Source organism: Euprymna scolopes, chromosome 1 (assembly GCF_053919585.1).
Source record: "Euprymna scolopes isolate OS-2025 chromosome 1, ASM5391958v1, whole genome shotgun sequence".
Classification (NCBI taxonomy): domain Eukaryota; kingdom Metazoa; phylum Mollusca; class Cephalopoda; order Sepiida; family Sepiolidae; genus Euprymna; species Euprymna scolopes.
This window is the reverse complement of record NC_136482.1, coordinates 78,909,530-78,933,951: the sequence shown is the minus strand read 5'-3', so window position 1 is coordinate 78,933,951 and position 24,422 is coordinate 78,909,530.

The window sequence follows — 24,422 nt, the reverse complement described above, 5'->3', positions numbered from 1 at the left end:
GGCGCCACTTTATTTACTCTTTTATTTAGAATATGTATTCCACAGTTTATAATGATTATTTCAATTTCCAGACCGTAATATTATTTAGACTAATTTTTTTTTAAATACATAATATTCTTTAAAATATGTAATGTAACTCAGATTTATGTAAAACAATTATTTTCTTTTTTTAATTGTATTTATTTAAAGGTTCTTTGGAGAATGGGACAGATTTTGGGTGGGTCTACACCTAAATGATATACTTTACAAGAAAACAATGTGCTACACTTACTTAGCGTTTATCCAACAAATATATTCCAGAACTCATAAAAATAAGTGTATAAAAAATAATTTGTTTTAGTCATTTTCTAAAATCAAAGCATTATCTTGATCAACATTTGAAAACTTTAATTATGCGTAAAGTTTAATAGCATCCTATATTTGAAACGAGACCTAGCGAATATTGTTCTATTCAATGAATTAAATTTACTCGTCCTGAGATTATTTTTTGCACACGCACACACACACACACACACACACACACACACACACACACACACACACACACACACACACACACACACACATATATATATAGATAGATAGATAGATGTGTGTCTGCATATGTTCGTGTTTTTGTGCATTATATATATATATATATATATATATATATATATATATATATATATATACAGGGTGACCCCCCAAAAAACAAAAGCTAAATGGAGGCCATCTAGAACATATGCTATAGAACGGAGAAAAAAAGGCCAAAGACCCTAGTGTTTTGATGTGATATTTTGAATATAATAAACTAGTTATGACAAAAGTTTCATTTTATTCGAACAAAACACTAAGAAACGGGGCCTGATTAGAGTGGGGGTCCGTTTTTGTTTGGGTCAACCTGTATATATATATATATATATATATATATATATATATATATATATATATATATAAAATACGTTTGTGAAATTATGAAATATTCCCTAATAGTAAAATATCATGGTAATTACTATACTCAAAAAATATTAAACTAGGCATATTTGAACATTAATTCATGCAGATATTGAACATATATTCATAAAGCCGCACACACACACACACACACACACACACACACACACACACACATATATATATATATATATATATATATATATATATATATATATATACTAGCATGGTTACCCAGCGTTGCCTGGGTTGACATGAATTTCCGTTTGAAACACACATGTATACTAACCATTTTCATCATGACAATGTGGATACCTCAACAACAAAAATAAAAGAACCGATGAAAACATGTAAAGGTCATCGCCCCCCCCCCCCAAAAAAAAAAGAAGACGTATATGATACCCTATCCACCAGATATTTTGGCAGAAGTTCTACAAAGAGAAAAAACTATTCTCCGGATATTGAGCACTGGAAAGACCCTGCCCCCCCCAAAAAATAATTAAACATAAATCATTACAACTTTTGTTTCAATAAAAGTAGCTACGAATGCCCACGCGATCGCAGAAAACAAAAAAAAAAAAAAGATCTACCAAAAATTAATTCCAAAAACAATTAAATTAATTTTTTCGTTATTTTATATTACTAATGTAATTCTGCACCTCCCCACCAAGAAAATTAATTTGTCATACGAGGGGCGTGCAATAAGTAATGCCCCTGACCCACTTCCAGTTGTCTGATCTAGCTGAAATTTTTCATGTGCAATGATTTATATCTCTACGGCAAATTACAGCTCTGAACTAATTGTGGTTTCTGTTTTACAGGTGTTTTAACTGAGTCAAGTGTGAAATAGAGCCTGTTGAATGTCGAGCAGTGTTCCGGTTTTTGTATTTGAAAGGACGCACACTACAGGATACTTTTGATCAAATGAAAGAAACTTATGGTGATAATGCCCCTTCATATGACCTTGTAAAACGCTGGCATCGTGAATTCCAAGATGGCCGGAAATCTGTGGAAACAACTACCAGACCTGGTCGTCCCCCTTCTGGCATTGATGAGGCATCTGTCCGTCAAGTTGAGGCTGCCATTTTGGAAGATCGACGCATTACTATTCGCCCGATAACTCAAGATGTCAAGACTAGTACAGGGTCTGTGGAAACTATCATTTTTTACCATTTGCATATGCATAAGGTGTCTGCCAGATGGATTCCCAGGTTGCTCACCGTATTCCAGAAGCGAGAACGCGTCGAGTGCCCGAGGATGAATTTGGAGATGTGCCAAGAAAATGAGTCAAAGTTTTTCAAAAGACTGATTACACAGGATGAAACCTGGGTCCATTACTATGATCCAGAAACCAAAGCCCAGTCAATGCAGTGGAAGCACTTGGACACACCACCTCCGAAGAAGGCAAGGGTGCTGCCCTCCGATGGTAAGATCATGCTCACAGTCTTCTGGAACCAGGATGGAGTAGTGATGACAGATTTCCTGGCAAAGGGTACTACAATTACAGGAGTCTATTATGCTTCACTTTTGAGGAAATTAAGGGAAGCTATCAAAATCAAGACGTGGAGCAAGATCAGCAAAGGTACCCTCCTCCTGCAGGACGCTCCGGTCCACAACTCGCATGTCGCCAGATCAGAAGCACGGGCGTGTGGCTATGAAATCCTTCCCCATCCCCCCTACTCTCCTGACGTTTCACCCTCTGACTTTCACCTCTTCCAGTCATGATTTTTTTTTGAAAGGAAAGCGATTCCCAGATGATGCAGCCTTGATTTCTGAAGTCACGTTGTGGTTGGAAGACCAACCTGGGGTGTTCTACAAAAACGGTCTCCAGAGCTGCATCAAACGATGGGAGAAATGCATAACTGAGTGGTTCCTATGTAGAGAAAGACTAATAAATGTGCCAAGTTTCGTTGCTCTACTCTAATAGGAAGTGGGTCAGGGGCATTACTTATTGCACGCCATTCGTATTTTGGGGTCCGTTCTATTTATAAAATTGTTAGGTGACAGTACAGAATGGTCTCATAAAAATTAATTAAATTTATCATTATTTTATGTTTCAAATGTAATTCCCCCCCCCGCACTACAAAAAAGCAAAAAAAAAAATTGTATTTCTCATGTTTTACCCCCCCCCTCTCTCGATTGCGAAACTTGAAAAAATGCTCGAGATATTACTGGTTGAGCGCTTTGTTGCAAAAAAAAATGGGTGCTCATTTTACGTTAGATTTATATAGAAATGTTATCCCTCACGCTAAAATGCTAATTTTTTCTCAAAATTTCTTCTTTCATATTATTTATAAAGAATCTTTAAACGTAATAGACCCCGAAAAAGCAGGTCATATTTTTTGTAGGGGTTAAACGACGCTGGGTCACGTCGTAAAAAGTGACCATTTTTAATTTAAGATATTAAATAAATTATAAAGAAAATCCGTTTCGCAGGGAATTAAACACACTTCGTATGGTATAATTATTGGTGACCAAAACTGGGTTCTCATTTTACGTAAAATTTCTATAGAACAGTTATCCCCCACGCTAAAATGTTAATTATTTTTTTTTTGCAAAATTTCTTCTTTTATATCATGTATAAAGACGGCTTAAGCGTATTAGACCACAAAAAAGCAGGTCTTCATTTTTTTATGGCTTAAACGACGCCAGGTCACGTCGTAAAAATTGAATATTTTTTAATTTAAGATATTAAATAAATTATAAAGAAAATCTGCTTCGCAGGCAATTAAACACATTTGCTATGGTATAATTATTACAATACATCCTGGGCAACACCGATTAAATTTTATAAACAAAAAAAAAAGATGATGGATTTTGCTCACATGGAAAATTGGCCCTGTGTCTGACTAACTCTGCTCTCGTGAGGATGCAAGTAAATGAGGACGTTAGTTTTAATTATTTTCCTCAGTAAATATGAAGAATCACTCCATCCTCGAAAACTCCTTTAAAATTACCACTTTTATAGGTTTTCGGGGACACTAAACAGGAAAATAACGTTTAAAATTACGGCAAATGAGTGGTATCCAAGATACGAAGAAATCACTTTTCTATAATAATTTAACGTAAAATGAGCACCCACTTTGTGATTATTATTTTTTTTGTAGGGGGGTGGGCTGCCGTTTTATATATTTTTTCTTTCTTTTGGAGGGGGATATCGTGGCCTTCGTTATAAAGATGGCCGGCCAGCTGAAAAAATGACGTCATCACCGAGGTCCCAACAAGCAAGATATGTGGAATTCTTAGACTGTCAATAATGAACAGTAATTTTTACAGACAGCGTTACAAAACTTCAAAATTGGATTAAAATAAAGAAATAAAGAAAGAACACGATGATTTATACTGAAACTCATCTAATATTAATAATAAAAAAATAATAAAATAAAATAATAATAAACAACACAAGTTGTTTGTTTAAGTATATTATAAGCAATTGAATATTTCGTTTTATTATAGATTTTAAAGATTAGAATGCGTTCTTTAATTACTTATAAATTACATTTTAAAAAAAGTGAAGGAACACGATTTGATTTGAAATAAACTTGAAGTTTATTTAATATAATTAAATGAAAATTATGCATGTAAGATTATGAATATTTGAAGGAGAACACAAGCAAAACATTTGATATGAGTTAAGACAATAAACAAATATTAAAATTAAACTATTTTTTTTAATCAAAATGAACAATATTTTTTAAATCAAAATGAATTTTTTTTTAAATCAAAATGAACAATATTTTTTTAAAATCAAAATGAATATTTTTTAATCAAAATGAATATTTTTTAATCAAAATGAACCACAATATTTTTTCAAAATCAAAAAAGTATTTTTAATAAATTCATGAAATATTGCACTGTAAAAAAATAATTAACCTAAAGAAAAAATCATGTTTCTTATTTAAGATTATTTCACCACATAATAAAAATAACATGCAAAATCATTTTTTTATATCCATATTTTCAGTTTGTTAAAATACGTGGGTTTGTATTACTGTACACATAGATTCGAAAGAGTTGTCAAAAAACAAATATATAACAAATAAATGTTATCAAAGGCAAGATAAGTTACTTTTCTACCAAACTGGATATATTTTTCGTGTTTTTATTCAATGTAACATGTTTATTCAGCTCGCATAACATACAGTGTTTACCGATGTATTCGAAAATTCTAGATGGCGTCTGATTCTTTCTTTAACACGGTAAGTTAGGGAAAAGGTGTTATAAATACAAAACCGGATAAAATAATGTTAAAAACTCGCTCAATATATGTTACCTTGACATAGGTTGACATATATTCGGCGGGTTTTAATAGTATGTTGTATAGTTTTTTATTTATAACACCTTATCCCAAACTTACCGTGTTAAAGAGAGAATCAGACTCCATCTTGAATTTTCGAATACATCGGTAAACACTGTATGGTTTTCGAGCTGAATAAACATGTTACATTGAATAAAAACACGAAAAATATATCCAGTTTGGTAGAAAAGTAACTTATCTTGCTTTTGATAACATTTATTTGTTATATATTTGTTTTTTGACAACTTTTCCGAATCTATGTGTACAGTAATACAAACCCAATTACGTTAATGACATGAATTGTAAGACCACGAGTGAACGCGCGTTTTTTTTTAGTTTAGTTTCATATATATATATATATATATATATATATATATATATATATATATATATTCAAGCAAATATTATTAACTACAACGGAGACATTTTTTCTTATAATTCTTTTTTTTAATTTTTCAATTTTTCGTATTGTCTTTTTTGTTTCAAAATCAAAAATATTAATAAAGGATCCATACATGTTGCTGTTACGAGCGCTTTCGATTCGTCCATGAATCATCATCAGGTGTTAAAAATACAGGATTGCGAAAATGAGAATTAAAAATGAAAACTAAAATATATATAGTCAGTGATGAGTTAAAATAAAAGTCGATTAAGAATAAAAGTCGATTAAAAATTCGAGTGTTAAAACCAGCAAGTTCGTAGACACTATGTACGAAGTCCGTCCAACACGGACTACGCAAGACATTTCAGAACGTTACTGCTTTTTTGAAATGCAATGTCATTTATATTAGGTTGAAGAGTTCTAATGTACGACGCTTCAAGAATCTTTAATTTTTTTACATTATTTTCCCGTTGTATAATTTTTGTGTTGTCAACGAGGACCTTTCTAACATTGGAGGGGGGGCAGCTATGTTCTTTTTTTAAATGTTTGTAAATCGCGCTTGTGTCGTTAAGGTGCATAGTTATTCGCCGGGACAACGTTGTTGTTGTATGCCCAATGTATGTATTATTTTTGGAGTTACATTATCCAATAGAGCATTTAAATTTATACACTACATTGGTTTGTTCCAACGTTTTTATCGCCGGTGAAGAGTTGTTTTTAACCACAAGGTTTTGTGTTCGAAATTTCCTATAATAGATAATAAATTTAATTTTAAAATTACTGTCAACAGGCGTCAAGTATCTTCGTATAATATTTTTTATTGCATTTTCTTCGATTCTGAAATTAGGCGTCATTTGATTTTGGTAAAATATATTAATGGGGTTTGCATTGCGGTGTTGGCTAACGTTATTATTCTGGTTATCGGAAGATTGTAGCATTTTTTTTATTTGTTCATCAACAATGTAATTGGGGAAATGATTATTGATGAGTACTTGTTTAATGTTTTTTTATTTCAATTAGCAGTGCTTTTTTGTGGAGGATATCATTTTAGCGCGATTTAGTAATTTTTTTATTATGGCTATTTTGTACCTTTGTGGACACTCACTTTTAAAGTTCAGGAGGCTAGAGTTTATGCTAGTTGGTTTTTTATATACAGATGTATTACAAGTGTTATTAGACGTATCAATAAGGACATCAAGAAATGGAATTTTATTGTTATTATTTAACTCTACTGTGAATTTTAAAATTGAATTTTCTTGAAAGAGGTGCTGTAATTGGTGTATCTGTTCATTATTTTCAGCTAAAATGAGAATGTCATCCACGTAGCGTACATAAATTGGGGGTTTTATGTTGTTTTTAAATATTTTGTTCTCTAAGTCAGCCATGTAGAATTCACTTAGGGTTGGTCCGAGGACTGATCCCATTGCCACGCCGTCTATTTGAGTATAAATGTTACCATTGTGGTCATAGAAGGGTACTTCTGTAGTGCAAATTAGTAACAATTTTTTAAAAACTCTTTTGTTAATTTTAAGTGGGGGGAGTGATGGATTATTATAAATGTTCTTGATAATTATATCTATTGTTTCTACTACAGGTACATTTGTAAATAAACTTTCTACGTTAAGGGAAGAAATTATTTTGTTTTCTGGTTACATTGATTTTAATATTTGTATTAGTTCGTGTGTGGACTTAACGCTATATTTACTAGGAATATATGGGCTGATAAGTTCGTTTAGTGTTTTTGTTAGGCGATAGATGGGAGTCGGAATTTGGGATATAATAGGTCGGAGAGGGAAATCAGGTTTATGTGTCTTGACTGTGCCATATAAGTAACCAGGTTTATAGTCTCCAATTATTTTAGGGAGTTGATAATTACAAATTTGTGCATTATTAGCTGTAATTAGTTTATTGACTTGCGTTTTAAGTGTATTAGTAGGATTCTTACTAATTTTTTTAAATTTCGTATTATCATTAATAATATTTTTAAGTTTTTCATCATAATCGGATTTATTGAGAATGACGAAAATATTGGATCTATCAGCTTTTTTTATAACTATATTAGGGTGGTTACGTAGTTCTTTGGCAGCATTTTTTAAATCGGTAGTAAGTACCGAGTTGTGTTTTTTATAGAATCGTGTTTTTATAGCTTCCGCTTTTAGGATATCTCTTAACCCAGGGTGAGTGGTGATTTTGTTTTCTTTTTCTAGGTTAGTAATGCGTTCATAGAGTAATTCAATTTCGGCTTTTTTGTTTTGATGGTTGAATTGTGATGTGAGGTGACAGTTAGGTCCAAGGTTTAAGAATTATAAAACCCCCAATTTATGTACGCTACGTGGATGACATTCTCATTTTAGCTGAAAATAATGAACAGATACACCAATTACAGCACCTCTTTCAAGAAAATTCAATTTTAAAATTCACAGTAGAGTTAAATAATAACAATAAAATTCCATTTCTTGATGTCCTTATTGATACGTCTAATAACACTTGTAATACATCTGTATATAAAAAACCAACTAGCATAAACTCTAGCCTCCTGAACTTTAAAAGTGAGTGTCCACAAAGGTACAAAATAGCCATAATAAAAAAATTACTAAATCGCGCTAAAATGATATCCTCCACAAAAAAGCACTGCTAATTGAAATAAAAAAACATTAAACAAGTACTCATCAATAATCATTTCCCCAATTACATTGTTGATGAACAAATAAAAAAATGCTACAATCTTCCGATAACCAGAATAATAACGTTAGCCAACACCGCATTGCAAACCCCATTAATATATTTTACCAAAATCAAATGACGCCTAATTTCAGAATCGAAGAAAATGCAATAAAAAATATTATACGAAGATACTTGACGCCTGTTGACAGTAATTTTAAAATTAAATTTATTATCTATTATAGGAAATTTCGAACACAAAACCTTGTGGTTAAAAACAACTCTTCACCGGCGATAAAAACGTTGGAACAAACCAATGTAGTGTATAAATTTAAATGCTCTATTGGATAATGTAACTCCAAAAATAATACATACATTGGGCATACAACAACAACGTTGTCCCGGCGAATAACTATGCACCTTAACGACACAAGCGCGATTTACAAACATTTAAAAAAAGAACATAGCTGCCCCCCCTCCAATGTTAGAAAGGTCCTCGTTGACAACACAAAAATTATACAACGGGAAAATAATGTAAAAAAATTAAAGATTCTTGAAGCGTCGTACATTAGAACTCTTCAACCTAATATAAATGACATTGCATTTCAAAAAAGCAGTAACGTTCTGAAATGTCTTGCGTAGTCCGTGTTGGACGGACTTCGTACATAGTGTCTACGAACTTGCTGGTTTTAACACTCGAATTTTTAATCGACTTTTATTCTTAATCGACTTTTATTTTAACTCATCACTGACTATATATATTTTAGTTTTCATTTTTAATTCTCATTTTCGCAATCCTGTATTTTTAACACCTGATGATGATTCATGGACGAATCGAAAGCGCTCGTAACAGCAACATGTATGGATCCTTTATTAATATTTTTGATTTTGAAACAAAAAAGACAATACGAAAAATTGAAAAATTAAAAAAAGAATTATAAGAAAAAATGTCTCCGTTGTATTTAATAATATTTGCTTGAATGAAAAAATGCTGCCTAAATATACCAATTTCATATATATATATATATATATATATATATATATATATATATATATATAAATAAGTATTTATAAATTTTATCTTTCTAGCTTTAAAAAAAAAAGTTTAAAAATTTTATCAGCCGGCATAATTTATTTTTAAATATTGAAAAATTTCAGGAAAATTTATTTTTGCTAGATTTTTAAAACATGTGTGTCAACAGCTTAAAAAATCGTCTCTTCAAAAGAACGTGTTTTAAAGAGTCGATGTTGTCTCGCATTTTCATTAGTTTTGTATGCTGTAAAAATTTTTTTTTAATATTAGCAATTTATTTGAAGCTTCTTCTTTTGAATGGTAAAAAATTTAGGATGATAATCTTGAATTAAATTATAATTACATCGTGTTAAATACAGGGGGAGCACGTTAAAACTTACTTTGCTGAATGGAGATGGTGTAAAATCTTTTTTTATTACTGCATTATAATTCTTTATCTTTCGGAAATGAAAATACTGTCACTTTTTGGTCATTTACGATAATTTCCTCCGCAATTTGGAACGATGCACCGTGAAGGCATTTTAATAAAAAAAGAAATATTACACTGACTTCAAGACGTTACGTGTTACGAGTGACTACCGGTGACTACCGGTGTCAAGCAACTAAGGACTATCCGTGATAACGTCAGCAGATTAAATTATTTTTGCCCACCGGCCATCTTGTCTTTTAAGACGGTCTTGGGGATATTCGATAAGGAACTTGTATAGTTTTTCGACGGGTGCTTCTGCAGTGTACTTAACTGTTTTAACGTAAATTACGCAACAACATCAAACGAGCAGAAGAACCGTTTAATATTTCACAAAAATTCTGTTTGTATTTGATGGGACGCGATATAGGGTGGGGGGTGTTGTGGCGGTCACAGCCGGTGGCCATAAAGTGGGGGCTTTTCTTCATATCCTATAAATTACTTGTTTCCTGGAATTTTTAACGTTAGTGGTAATTTTAACAAATTTTCCGAGGGTGGGAAAAAATTCCCCCTCAAAAAATGGTGGCCACAAAGTGTGTGCTCATTTTACGTTAAATTATTATAGAAAAGTGATCCCCCACTTTTTGAAAGTAACATTTTTTTATATCTTGGAAACTACTCGTTTGCTGCAATTTTAAACGTTATTTTCGTTTTCAGCCCCCCCCCCCCGAAAACCCATAAAAGTGGTAATTTAAAAAAAATTTTCGAGGGTGAATTGATTCTTTATATTTACCTTTTTCTCTAGCATATTAAAAAGGTTACTTAAAAATTAAGAAAAATCGAAAAAAAAATTTCCTCCGAGTTAAAAATAAAAATAATAATTCAGCTTAGAAGAATATTTCGAAATGAAAACAAATCTATTCCAGAAAATATTTAATAACGTGCTCCCGTTAAAACAATTTTTCAATTAAACTATCACAGTTATTTCCTCTTTGGTTTTCTGGTTTGTTAATTAAACGATTTCAGATTTCAGAAAAAATAAGTTTCATCAAATATAAATTGAAATTTAAATAAACTAATTAAAATGTTTTTAAATAGTACAGTTAAAACAAAGCTATTATGTCGAATAAGTAATATCATCGAGCTAATTATTTAAATAGATTTAATTTAATGTGATATGCTAATGACCGAAACTCAATCAATGTAGCTGCGGTTTGAAGAATGCTATATATAAAAATTACGTATGAAATATAATATCTCCGTTGACAGAAGTATCCTATCATCTGCGTTAATATTTCTTAACCAGGAGAGGTGTACACACACATGGCTTTATATTTCTTTGTCATTGGGAGTTGCACAGACACGCACACACACAGAGAAACGCTACTACTTTATATATATATATATATATATATATATATATATATATATATATATATGCATTGAGTATAGACACTTTCTGGGTTTTGTTTGAGAAAGAATTATAATTACTGAACATAGCTAAAAAGATATTAGTAGATAGACAAAAATATAAGAATAAGATTAGCAAAAGGCTCGGAGAGATAAAGATAATGAGAGAACGAGCACAGGTCTTTAAATAATTGTCCGAGAAAGATAAAAAAAAAAAGTAATGATAAAAAGAACAAGCCAAAAACTATGTGGTCCCCGACTGACGCCTTTGTTATGTTTTTGAATAAAAGGTAATAAGACAACTTTAGTAAAATCCCTATAGCCACAACAAGGTATTGCTTCTGTATAAGTTTTTTTACGTCTTTTTTAAATTGTAGATGTTAAATTTTTTTTTTGGGGGGGGGGGTCACATTTGTTATATTTTGTTATTTTATCGATATGAAAAAACTGAATCACACATTAAAGTACAAAAAAATGTGATCACTAAATGTGCTGGGAAGCCACCGTGCCGGTGAAGAAAAAGTTCTGTAACAAGAAATAAGTTGAATATACCACCTTTAATTTGAGTGGTGTAATTTGAGCACTGAGTAAATTTTTGAGATGCATAAAAGGATTCTATTAGTCTCACATTGTTTGCAAGAAGCTGATCCAAATCGAAATCACCCAACAAAAAGTAATATTGTACCAACAATCAAGTTGTTGGGCTCATCGATGAGAAGATTTAAAAACTTCCTTGCAGTACATGAGCATACAACTAATTTCATGTATTAAAGTTCAACCTACGAATATATAATCAATATTTGTAAAATCGAGTGTACACGAATTACTTGTCTTGTACTGTGAGCCCAAATCAGTCTTAGAACGGTTACCAATTTGCCCATTTAAACCCCTGGCCTAATGTAAAACATTGAGCTAAAACTGCCAAATGACACTGTTTCATGACAAACCATGCCTTATTTTTTTTTAATTCGGTACAATTTAAAACCCCTAGTTAGACACAAGTATGAACTTTAGGATAAAAATAAATTAGCTCTAAAAGGAGTGTTTTTAGCCCCCTAAAACACCTTGGGGCTTAAGCCTAAGAACTTTGCAAGCGTCAAATATGTTTCCAAATGTATATCCATGTGGTCTTGCTGTTTTTTCTTTTTTTTTTTTTTAAATCTTATTGTTGGAGAAGAGTCTATGTCCCGGAAAGTGCTATTTTGGGGCATTTTGACCCCTTTTGACATCCTGGGAATGCAACAAAAATGTTTTTCAGGGTCAGATACTATGTTTTCAGACGTATATTCATGTGATCCTGATTTTGGAGCAAAATCGAATGGTCAGAAAGATTCTATGTCTCGAAAAGTGCTATTATTGGCTATTTGGACCCCCTGGCGACACAACCAGACTTTTTATCAAAAATCCGAGAATGTTATATTTCTTCCCTATGGTAGTTGTAACTTCATGTAAAATGTCAGAAAAAACGCAATTAGTTATTGAGAATTTTGGGAACGAACGGGGGGAACAGACGAGGGTGAATTCTAAGGTCCAAATCCGACTAAGTCGGTAGACCAAAAACATAGAAATAAAACGATAAATGTATATAAACAAGAAAACAGCGAACATAAGAAATGTAAACAAGGGAGAATAAATTGTATGTAGAGGAATAACATAGAGAAGTAAAAAGATTAAAACTGAAAATATGAATAAATTGTTCACGGTTGAAACAAGAAAATATAAAGAGACTGAGAAAGAAAGAGGAGCGAGATATACCGAGCGGGAGAGAAAGAGAATAAGAGACAGTCGCAAGAACTGATCAAATTAATATGCATTCAACTTCTATTTCAAAAACACATGACAGACAAAACTTTTCAAAATTAAAAACCCATGGAAATAATATATCAAAATTTGGCTGACAAAACTATGCAAATGATATTACAGACTTGAATCTGACAGATCGACTAAGATGCTATTTTAAACTTTAAACTTGCGTAAATACTATTTCATATTCAACTTGACAGACTTATAAAAATCCTATTTGAAAGTTTAGTATGACAGACTGACGGATACGACTTACGGACAGAGATACGTCGACATATAAAACAAATGCTATTTTTTAAAAGTAAGCGTGACCGACTAACAGACCTCTTATAGAAATTCATAGATGCGACTAACAATCGGTTTATAAGAACATATAGTAGCGCAGAAAAAGAAAATATGAAGAAAGGAATCTAACAAAATCAGAGAGAAGGAAAGAGAAATAGAGAAAGAAAGAGAAAGAAAGAGAGAGGGGTACCAAAATATTAAAAAACACATAACAAGTAAACAGAAATATTTTCGAAGACACAAATATGAAGCCATGTTTTTGAACGTGACAACTTCGTATTTACCCCCCAAAAAATACAAAGCAAAAATAGATGTTCGCAGCAGATAAAAGAAAAACACGATAAATAGCATGGAAAATATACCTACATTTTTACCGTACATCCGAATTATTCCAACGAAATTTCCATATAGATATTTTTTTGACACAACTACGAAATCTAAGATCCATGATTACTTTTCAGATTTTTTTTTACAATTCAAAAATCATGCAGTGTTCGACATCTTGGTAAACGCTATGAAAGGAAATATTTACTTGATGAAACTTTCTATCATACGTTTAACAATACGATCGCCACATAAATTTTAACTTCAAAACAAATCCACTGACAAATTAACCATATTGCCACATCCTTCTTATTGATTTTAAGATTTCGGATCTCAGTTCATTATCCACATTTTTTCAAGGGATAAATACTTATCAAGGCCCCAAGGTGAGTCGAGGATAAGGCTTTATAAGTGTACGGCTTTTCACTGTGAATACGTTCGTAAGTAGTGAAAATTGAATAGAATTTGTTTATTTTAGGGGATGGCTGAATAAGGACTTATTTACATTTAGTCACAGATAGGGAGTGGTGGAAATTACTGATACTGGTTGTAGCTAGCCGAGTGTTTTGGTGAAAGTTCGGAATGTGGGATAATAGATTGAAGCTCAGATGAGCACTAGTGAAGGCAACGTCTCTCTGTGGAGAAAGAGGTTATAGGAAGATGAAAATAGCATCATCTACTAGGTTTTGAAACTGATTTTGAACCTTGGAAGGCGAGAAAAGATGGTTCGAGCAGCTCTTTCGCAGATGTTCAACAGTACTCCATTTTAGGACGTGTTTGACTCTTACGTCATGAAGGATTGCGTCGATACTGATATACCTCCTGAAACTGTAGAATGCCACAACCATTTTTCCAGCGACCGTGGCAACATTATTTGATGTAAGCTTTTCATTTCGGTTCAGAAGTGAAGGTCAGTCCGGGAAGCTTTGAGAACTATATATATAAATAGAGGTCAAGTGGGATAAGAGCTTTAGTGGTAACAAGATAGAAGCGTTGTTTTGTATGCGTTAAAATTAATCAGCCACTATTTGCCCCATGACGCTATGTGGACGTCGAGGAAAAATTCTTACAGATATCATTGTTGTTGCTAGCCTTTGAAGTGTTGCTGTAGATGGTAGTGCCGTCTATGTATATGTCGACAAAATAGCTTAGAATGTGATTTGGAAGATCACTAATGATGATAAGGGAGAGAGTGTGATCCGGGATTGATAATTGAGGCCCGTCAACGTTGATACTTTGAGGTTCGGATTCTGTCCATCGACGACTACTTGTATAAACCTATCGAGGAGAAAGGATTCAGTTGTTGAGAAGGCATTTCCAGATATTCCATAACTGGAAATATTGAGAAGACGTATATGTCAAACCCTGTTAAATGCCTTTGATCTGTCAAGAGTTCTTTTTATAGTGAGGTAACTTCCATCGATAAATTTACTGACCCTACTTTAAATTACAATCACTACATCAGCTTATGTTAATTAATGATTTCTAATGTTTAAAACATTACTAAGGTGTCATTGGCTAAAATTGAAGCCAAAAACATTTAGCGCTCCAGCCTTAGTCGTTATTGTTGTAACTATAGACAGATGGATAAGAAATCGTTGACATTTAGTTTTTTTTAATGGTATGAATATATGTTTGTTTGTGCTATGAAGTCACAGGTTTAGTCGATTTAGTTCTACTAAGTTCATTTTATTTTTTGAATTTTGACCCCTCGGGAATATTTTATCGGCTAAAAATTTTTATATGAAGTTTGAAGTCGGTAAACTAAGACTCAATAAAGAAAGTGGTAGAGACCGTCCTGTTGACACACAAAAAGATCACTTATGACTTATATATATATATATATATATATATATATATATATATATATATATATATATATATATATATATATATATAAAACTATAAAACTTGGTACTCTACCTCATCTCCTGGGGTGAAAATCCAATGGAAACAGTAATGTAAATTTATTATGGGCTCAATAAAAAATTAAAAAATTATATATATATATATATATATATATATATATATATATATATATATATATATATATATATATATATATATATATATATATATATATATATATTATTATTATTATTATTATTATTATTATTATTATTATTATTATTATTATTATTATTATTATTATTATTATTATTATTATTATTATTATTATTATTATTATTATTATTATTATTATTATTATTATTATTATTATTATTATTATTATTATTATTATTATTATTATTATTATTATTATTATTATTATTATTATTATTATTATTATTATTATTATTATTATTATTATTATTATTATTATTATTATTATTATTATTATTATTATTATTATTATTATTATTATTATTATTATTATTATTATTATTATTATTATTATTATTATTATTATTATTATTATTATTATTATTATTATTATTATTATTATTATTATTATTATTATTATTATTATTATTATTATTATTATTATTATTATTATTATTATTATTATTATTATTATTATTATTATTATTATTATTATTATTATTATTATTATTATTATTATTATTATTATTATTATTATTATTATTATTATTATTATTATTATTATTATTATTATTATTATTATTATTATTATTATTATTATTATTATTATTATTATTATTATTATTATTATTATTATTATTATTATTATTATTATTATTATTATTATTATTATTATTATTATTATTATTATTATTATTATTATTATTATTATTATTATTATTATTATTATTATTATTATTATTATTATTATTATTATTATTATTATTATTATTATTATTATTATTATTATTATTATTATTATTATTATTATTATTATTATTATTATTATTATTATTATTATTATTATTATTATTATTATTATTATTATTATTATTATTATTATTATTATTATTATTATTATTATTATTATTATTATTATTATTATTATTATTATTATTATTATTATTATTATTATTATTATTATTATTATTATTATTATTATTATTATTATTATTATTATTATTATTATTATTATTATTATTATTATTATTATTATTATTATTATTATTATTATTATTATTATTATTATTATTATTATTATTATTATTATTATTATTATTATTATTATTATTATTATTATTATTATTATTATTATTATTATTATTATTATTATTATTATTATTATTATTATTATTATTATTATTATTATTATTATTATTATTATTATTATTATTATTATTATTATTATTATTATTATTATTATTATTATTATTATTATTATTATTATTATTATTATTATTATTATTATTATTATTATTATTATTATTATTATTATTATTATTATTATTATTATTATTATTATTATTATTATTATTATTATTATTATTATTATTATTATTATTATTATTATTATTATTATTATTATTATTATTATTATTATTATTATTATTATTATTATTATTATTATTATTATTATTATTATTATTATTATTATTATTATTATTATTATTATTATTATTATTATTATTATTATTATTATTATTATTATTATTATTATTATTATTATTATTATTATTATTATTATTATTATTATTATTATTATTATTATTATTATTATTATTATTATTATTATTATTATTATTATTATTATTATTATTATTATTATTATTATTATTATTATTATTATTATTATTATTATTATTATTATTATTATTATTATTATTATTATTATTATTATTATTATTATTATTATTATTATTATTATTATTATTATTATTATTATTATTATTATTATTATTATTATTATTATTATTATTATTATTATTATTATTATTATTATTATTATTATTATTATTATTATTATTATTATTATTATTATTATTATTATTATTATTATTATTATTATTATTATTATTATTATTATTATTATTATTATTATTATTATTATTATTATTATTATTATTATTATTATTATTATTATTATTATTATTATTATTATTATTATTATTATTATTATTATTATTATTATTATTATTATTATTATTATTATTATTATTATTATTATTATTATTATTATTATTATTATTATTATTATTATTATTATTATTATTATTATTATTATTATTATTATTATTATTATTATTATTATTATTATTATTATTATTATTATTATTATTATTATTATTATTATTATTATTATTATTATTATTATTATTATTATTATTATTATTATTATTATTATTATTATTATTATTATTATTATTATTATTATTTAACGTGCATAAAAGTAGACCGATGGGCATGCAACTCTTAGCTGTTGTCAACATAGGTTAGGATCGAAACATGCATATTATTAAGTATACTTTTATGCATGTAAAATAATATTTAATAACTCAAATAACTAATAAGGGTGATCTATTCATATATATATATATATATATATATATATATATATATATATATATATATGAATAACAAAAAGAGCATATAGCTCTTAAAAAAAGGCCAAAGTAGCGAAGAATAAAAATAACTGCGTTTCGAAAGTGTTAATTTCGCTAAAAAAACGCCAGCATATATATATATATATATATATATATATATATATATATATATATATATATATATATATATATATATATATATATATATATATAGAGAGAGAGAGAGAGAGAGAGAGAGAGAGAGGGGGGATTGGACATGGAGTCTGAAAAGCAGAGTTTATTTTAATGCATTACTAAATGTATTAATACTATTACAAGGAAACATTGCTCGTTGTACTGTAGATATATAATAAGCTCAATAGGTATAGATATCCTAGAGCTATATTAATATTGAGTGAAACGATTCATAATTGTGAATTAAAACTCAGTTTCAAAGGCTAGTTTTATTTTAGTGGCTTTAACTACCCCCCTATTTTTGCTGATGAGGAGACTATGTTTTAAAGGACAAAACTTTTTTCAAATTATTGTCAATACTTATTGTCAATTTTAATAAAATGAATATTGTCTCCGAAACGATCGTACAATCGAGTTGATTTTGTTTGTTTTTCTTTTTGAAACTGATTTTTAATTCACTATTATGAACTGTTTTACTCAATATATATATATATATATATATATATATAAAGAGAGAGAGAGAAAGAGAGAGAGAGTCAGAAGGAGAGAGAGAAATGCGCGTGTGTTGGAAGATTTTCATCCTAAATTCTTCAGACATATAAAAAATATAGAAAATGTGAATAAATTAATCTGTCAGTAATAGTTTAATGTAACCGTTTATCCAATAAGAAACCATAAAAATGAATAATTTATGTAAGTTCGTAATTGAAAGAAATATGCAAACTAATCAACCTTTATTAAGTTTCTTGCATATGCATGACTAAGTATATTAAGAAGTTCGTTTTAATAATTTTTAAATAGGAAATGTAGAATTTTAATATCAAAACCTACATATTTGCATATATATATATATATATATATATATATATATAAAGTTGATCAGATAGCTTGTATAAGTTTATAATATGTTAATTTTAACGTAATAGTAGCAATAAAATTTCACCTAAAGTGAATTTAGCAGTTCAATAAAAATGCGACCATCAGAATTGCGAGATGATAAGGAAAGATATGATATATCATCACATGCTTGCCATCTTTAATAGGTTTTTATTCGAGAATGATCAAGAATTAGTAAGCAATATCAACAAACAGGTAATGTGTAAATTGAAGCAGAGTCAGACCGTCAATAAATTATGTAAGAAGAAAAGATGATTCACGCCTGAAATGACGGCTTTTCGTGACAGAAAAGACTTCTTTACAAATTTGTCACATTGTTCAAAACCGTTGATTGTAAGTCTCTTTCCTTAATAGCAATAACAATGGTATTTAGAGAAATCGACATATCATCAAGAACCTGTACAACAAGTTTTGTTATCATTATGTGAGGATATAAAGATTAGATAATGTTTGTTACTTGATTATGAAAAGTTCCCAGATCAGTTAAGAAATGTATTTAGTCTATTGAGTTGGATTTTTAAAAATAAAGTATCAGTTAAGTGATTAAGGTTGTATTGCCTCTTTTCCGTATGTCGGACATGTGACGTGACACTCTGTCAACCGACGCTTTTTAATTGGGGTGTACTTCTTCCCAAGCGGATTTTACAGAGAGGGTTGGACACGTTCACACACACCTCTCCTATTCTGCCCCCTTGCTTGCGTTTGATACACTCTCTCCATTATGACCAGTGGATGTTGCCCTTCGTACGTAAAAACAGATCGATGTAGTACAGACGTTCCGTCTTGGCCAGTCTTCAGTACCACATTATACCAAAAACTTCTTCCACACATCACTCTAAAGGCTTCTGAGCGGAAGGACATACTGTTACCCACCAGAACATCTCCTACTCTCCCCCTTTCTCTACCTTTTCTGCTGTTTTCGCTCTAATTTTTTGCCATATTGCTACACTTCCGTGTATACAGTCAACCCTAATTAAATACATTCATTTGGGTAATACTGATATCAATGACCAATCGTCGCAAATCTTCTTTTACATACACTATCTCTTTGTCGTGCTTGGACGGTGCAGAGTTAATAGATTGACGCTCTTTATATTGCTCCACCACTTCCTGAAGATCGTCCATTTTCATTTTGTTTGCTAGATAGAAGGTTCTTTTCATTTTCAAAATCATGTATTTGATACTACTATTTCTAACAAAGCCCCTAATGCTAGATTGCTAGCACTGCTGCGTATTACCCTTTCTGAGTTTTTATATGTCATTTTTCCTTTACAGGAAAAATTTCACTTCCGCAATGACCTCTTTTATCATGTGCAGCACCCATTGGTAAATTGCTCCTTACCATCGGTCCGCATTCGTCTGCCTTTTAATAAAGCGGCATGCATTCGACCACATAGTAATGACCAACCAATCCCTCGCACACTGAAAAAGGTTATCACTCGGTTAGGCCATGCTTGAATTCAGAGATCACATTTCCTCGTCCAAACATTAAATTTTCTTCTGTATTTTGTCTACAATTTCGATCCCAGAACAATTCCATTTGTTAACGATTTTTATAGTTTCGCCGTCAGCCTCATGTATTGACATGATTCCTATCGTTTCCGTCGTAACCTCTGTCTACTTCAGTATATCATCGATATAAAAGCAGGTAGCTCTTCTCGCTGCATCATATTTGGTCAACACGGTTTTAAGCTTAATTTTCGGTACGAAATTTAGTCTAAATCCTAATTCGTTCAAGTCATACATTTGGTCTCTATATTCGACCAATTAGTACTGCCACATATGAATTTTTAAGTGTAGTATTTTGGTTGCCTGTTCAATTCTCCACTACTCTCTGATGACTTCTTCACATACTCGTTCAACTTCCAGAAGTACAATACTAGCCTGACTTTGATTTTGGTACGTTGAATTACTACCATGAGTAGAAATTTCCTTGAACTTTCCCTGACCATGGTATCAGAATTCCTTCGTCGATTCATTTCTCACCTTTCGTACACTGCGGTTATATTTCTCATTTTAAAGTGCTTTTATAGCAGTTACCCCAGTTTGTCAACACGAGTGGCTCTGCGGTCTATTGTCATGCTATTGCCAGTTGTCACTATCAAAACAGGTTTGAAAGTTCTCTTCCACAATCTTACATGACCTCGGTTATGTTAATTTAATAGTTATTGATTACATCTCTTGCCATTTTAATCGTGTATAGAACTTAACCTGACCCTTAGCAATAGTAGTTCCAACAAGCCAGTCAAAAACATCCAGGCCCAAGATCATGTTTACTTTCATGATGAATCTATCGACCACAATCCCTGACTCGTAGTGGTATTTGCCTTACCACGATCTCGGCATCGGTTTGTCACAACCGACCTTCCCAGATTTTCAACATTCTGCTTCTTTCGGTAACTTTCATGAATCATTTGGCGTTATCGAACCGTTTATCTTGTATTTCACTGAAATTTGTACGGCAATGAGTCGCTGAAAGATTTGCGTACTCGTATCTTTTAAATGTACGTCTCGTTGAAGTCTTCTATTTTTATTTGCACCCAGTTCTTATTGTCGTAGGTTATGGTTTTGTTTCTGCACTCGAGGAATACCATAAATATTACAGCTATTTTCACCATTGCTGCGTATTGAATAGTGTTAATCCTTCCTTTGATACGTATTTATATTTATATTCTTTCTAGTTATATATATATATATATATATATATATATATATATATATATAGAGAGAGAGAGAGAGAGAGAGAGAGAGACAGAGAGAGATGAGACGTATTTACTTACTGAGTTAGTTAATAGCTTCATCGATCTTTTTCATTTCTAATCTTTTGTTTTTTTTGTATTGATTTCTGTCAGTTTTTGACAGAAGCAATTATGCGCGAAATTGATCAGTTTCACTTCGTTGTAACACGTGAAAACTGCTTGATTTATTTGCTCCGTTCGCCTCCAGCTTGATTGCCCATTGCATCATGTGACACGCATTCACATCACATCAATTAAGCTGAGACTTTCCCTTGACATTTTTATGCGATTTTCTCCCAATCTGACGACACTCCCACTAAGCAACATATTACTCACACACAAAGATATTTACCAAAACATCATGATCTTTAAAATTCAACACTTATGGAAGATATCGTACTGATATTTGTAAGTATCAGTTAATAAACAATGTAGCAATCACGTAGTGACGTGTTTCACATATAGAAATAAATTTTAAATTCATTTGCTGTTAGGGACACGGCAAAGGACGAGCCGTTCTTACACTTGTGATAAGACGAATTCGAACTGTAAATATTTTGCAAGGTTAAAAACATAGATTAATACTTAATCGATCGCAGCCATTGACATAATGATGGAGTAGAACAAGATTAGTAACCTTTTTGTTGTGAACAAAGGTGCTGGAGAAAGCAGAAGACACGAATTTTAGACCATATAAAATACAGTACACACACACACACACACACATATATATATGTATATATATGCGTGTCAGTATATATATACATAATATATATATATATATATATATATATATATATATATATATATATATATATTATGAACAAATGATTAATAAAACATGTTAAAAGACATCTTGAAAAAGATTTTAAAACATATTTAATTTTAAAAAGGAAACACAAGTTAAGTGGATAGTTCTTAATCCGCGGAGTTTCGAAGAAATACTCTCCTTCTAATCAGAGGGCAGGAATTAGCAAAATGCAGGATCGGATTTTGCATATAAAAGTATTTAATGAAACTACAAGTAGGTCACAGATCTTACTTGGTTATAAAAAAGGGTGAGGTAAGGGGAACCGGAGGCAAAAGAAAAATGATAAAAAAGATTTCACATGAATGGATAGTCCGGTGAAGGGTAAAAATCAAAAAATGGTAAAATCCCAAACGGTCGAATTTAAAATTTCAATCCAATGGGTAAATTCCAAACGGTCCAAAATAATGTAAAAGGCAGATATTATACATATATATATATATATATATATATATATATATATATATATATATATATATATATATATAAGAAAATTTACTGTTTAGTTTCAAATCCCCCGAAACAGGTTTTCATTGTAAGTAACTGAAGATTCTCACAAAAAATATCTTGATTAACGTGGATTCCCAGTAGTTTACTAATATAGTATGATCAGGTAAATTGTGTGTGTTCATATCCATTTGTGTACTACATTTTGAAGGACTTCCCCATACTTATATTTCATGAATGATATATCTTTTTCTTTTGTGAATTTCCCAGTGGTAAGATCAGTAAAAATGGCACGGAGCCAGAAGCGAGATCGGAAACGTGCATCAAATCTGTTTCTCATAATTTTGAAAAATTATAAAGCACCAGCAGGAGACCCTGGGTTTCTCGGTCGTAAAATACGCACAAATATTATAATTTATAATTTATGCAGAGTTCTTATTTATTATTATAGAACTAATTCGCTATTGATTATTATCCAATATATGGTAATGATTTTAAAAGTTAGTAAACATATGACTTGATACTACCTGCTAGAATCAAAACCAGAAAATTTAGCGCTCCAGACAAAGTAGTTATTTCCTTTATAGCATTGTGTCGCGTCCAGGTGCCCGAGAAATGAGGAAAGAGACCAACACTACTGTCTCCACATAAACTAGAAGAATTGCTCCTTGTAATAAAGAAAAAAATCAATGGGCAGTATCGGATAGCGTTGGTGGATACCAGCTGCTCCTCATCCGCTGTGAGTTGGTTGTTAAGTCAACTCAAAGAACGGCAAAGCATCGCGATTCTGATGGCAAGCGAAACATGCCTTCTAAGTTACAGTGGCATAAATAATTAAGAAACGAAGCTATTGCTTGACGCATCATGGCTCTGGACACAATGCGGCATCATCTATCATGCAAACAATTGTTGATTCTATTTTGATAAAAGACAAGCGTATACAACGGACAGCATTTGCCTATATCAATGATGTGTATGTGGATGGAAGTGTTATGCCGGCAGCACGAATGAATAAACATCTCTACAACTTCGGCTTTCTCATCAAAGAGTCGTAGAGGCTACATGATGGTGTACGAATGCTTATTCTTGGAAGAAGATAACGCTCTGTATTGGAGAAGAAAGAACAAAACTCCAAATATGATACGGGTCTGTATGCGATGAAATATATTTTCGGTATGTATCAAAGTGGATTATAACCTTCCCATGGGTTGTTGGCTTCGTGTTGATTAGCCTCCTTGATTTGATACTGAGTGGAATGACAAACTTTATGATGCACTTCTCCACAAAATGATTAAGGGGGTTCTCACCAGAGTTAAGGTCAAAAACTGCGTTGATGGATGACAATTTAACGTATACATTGA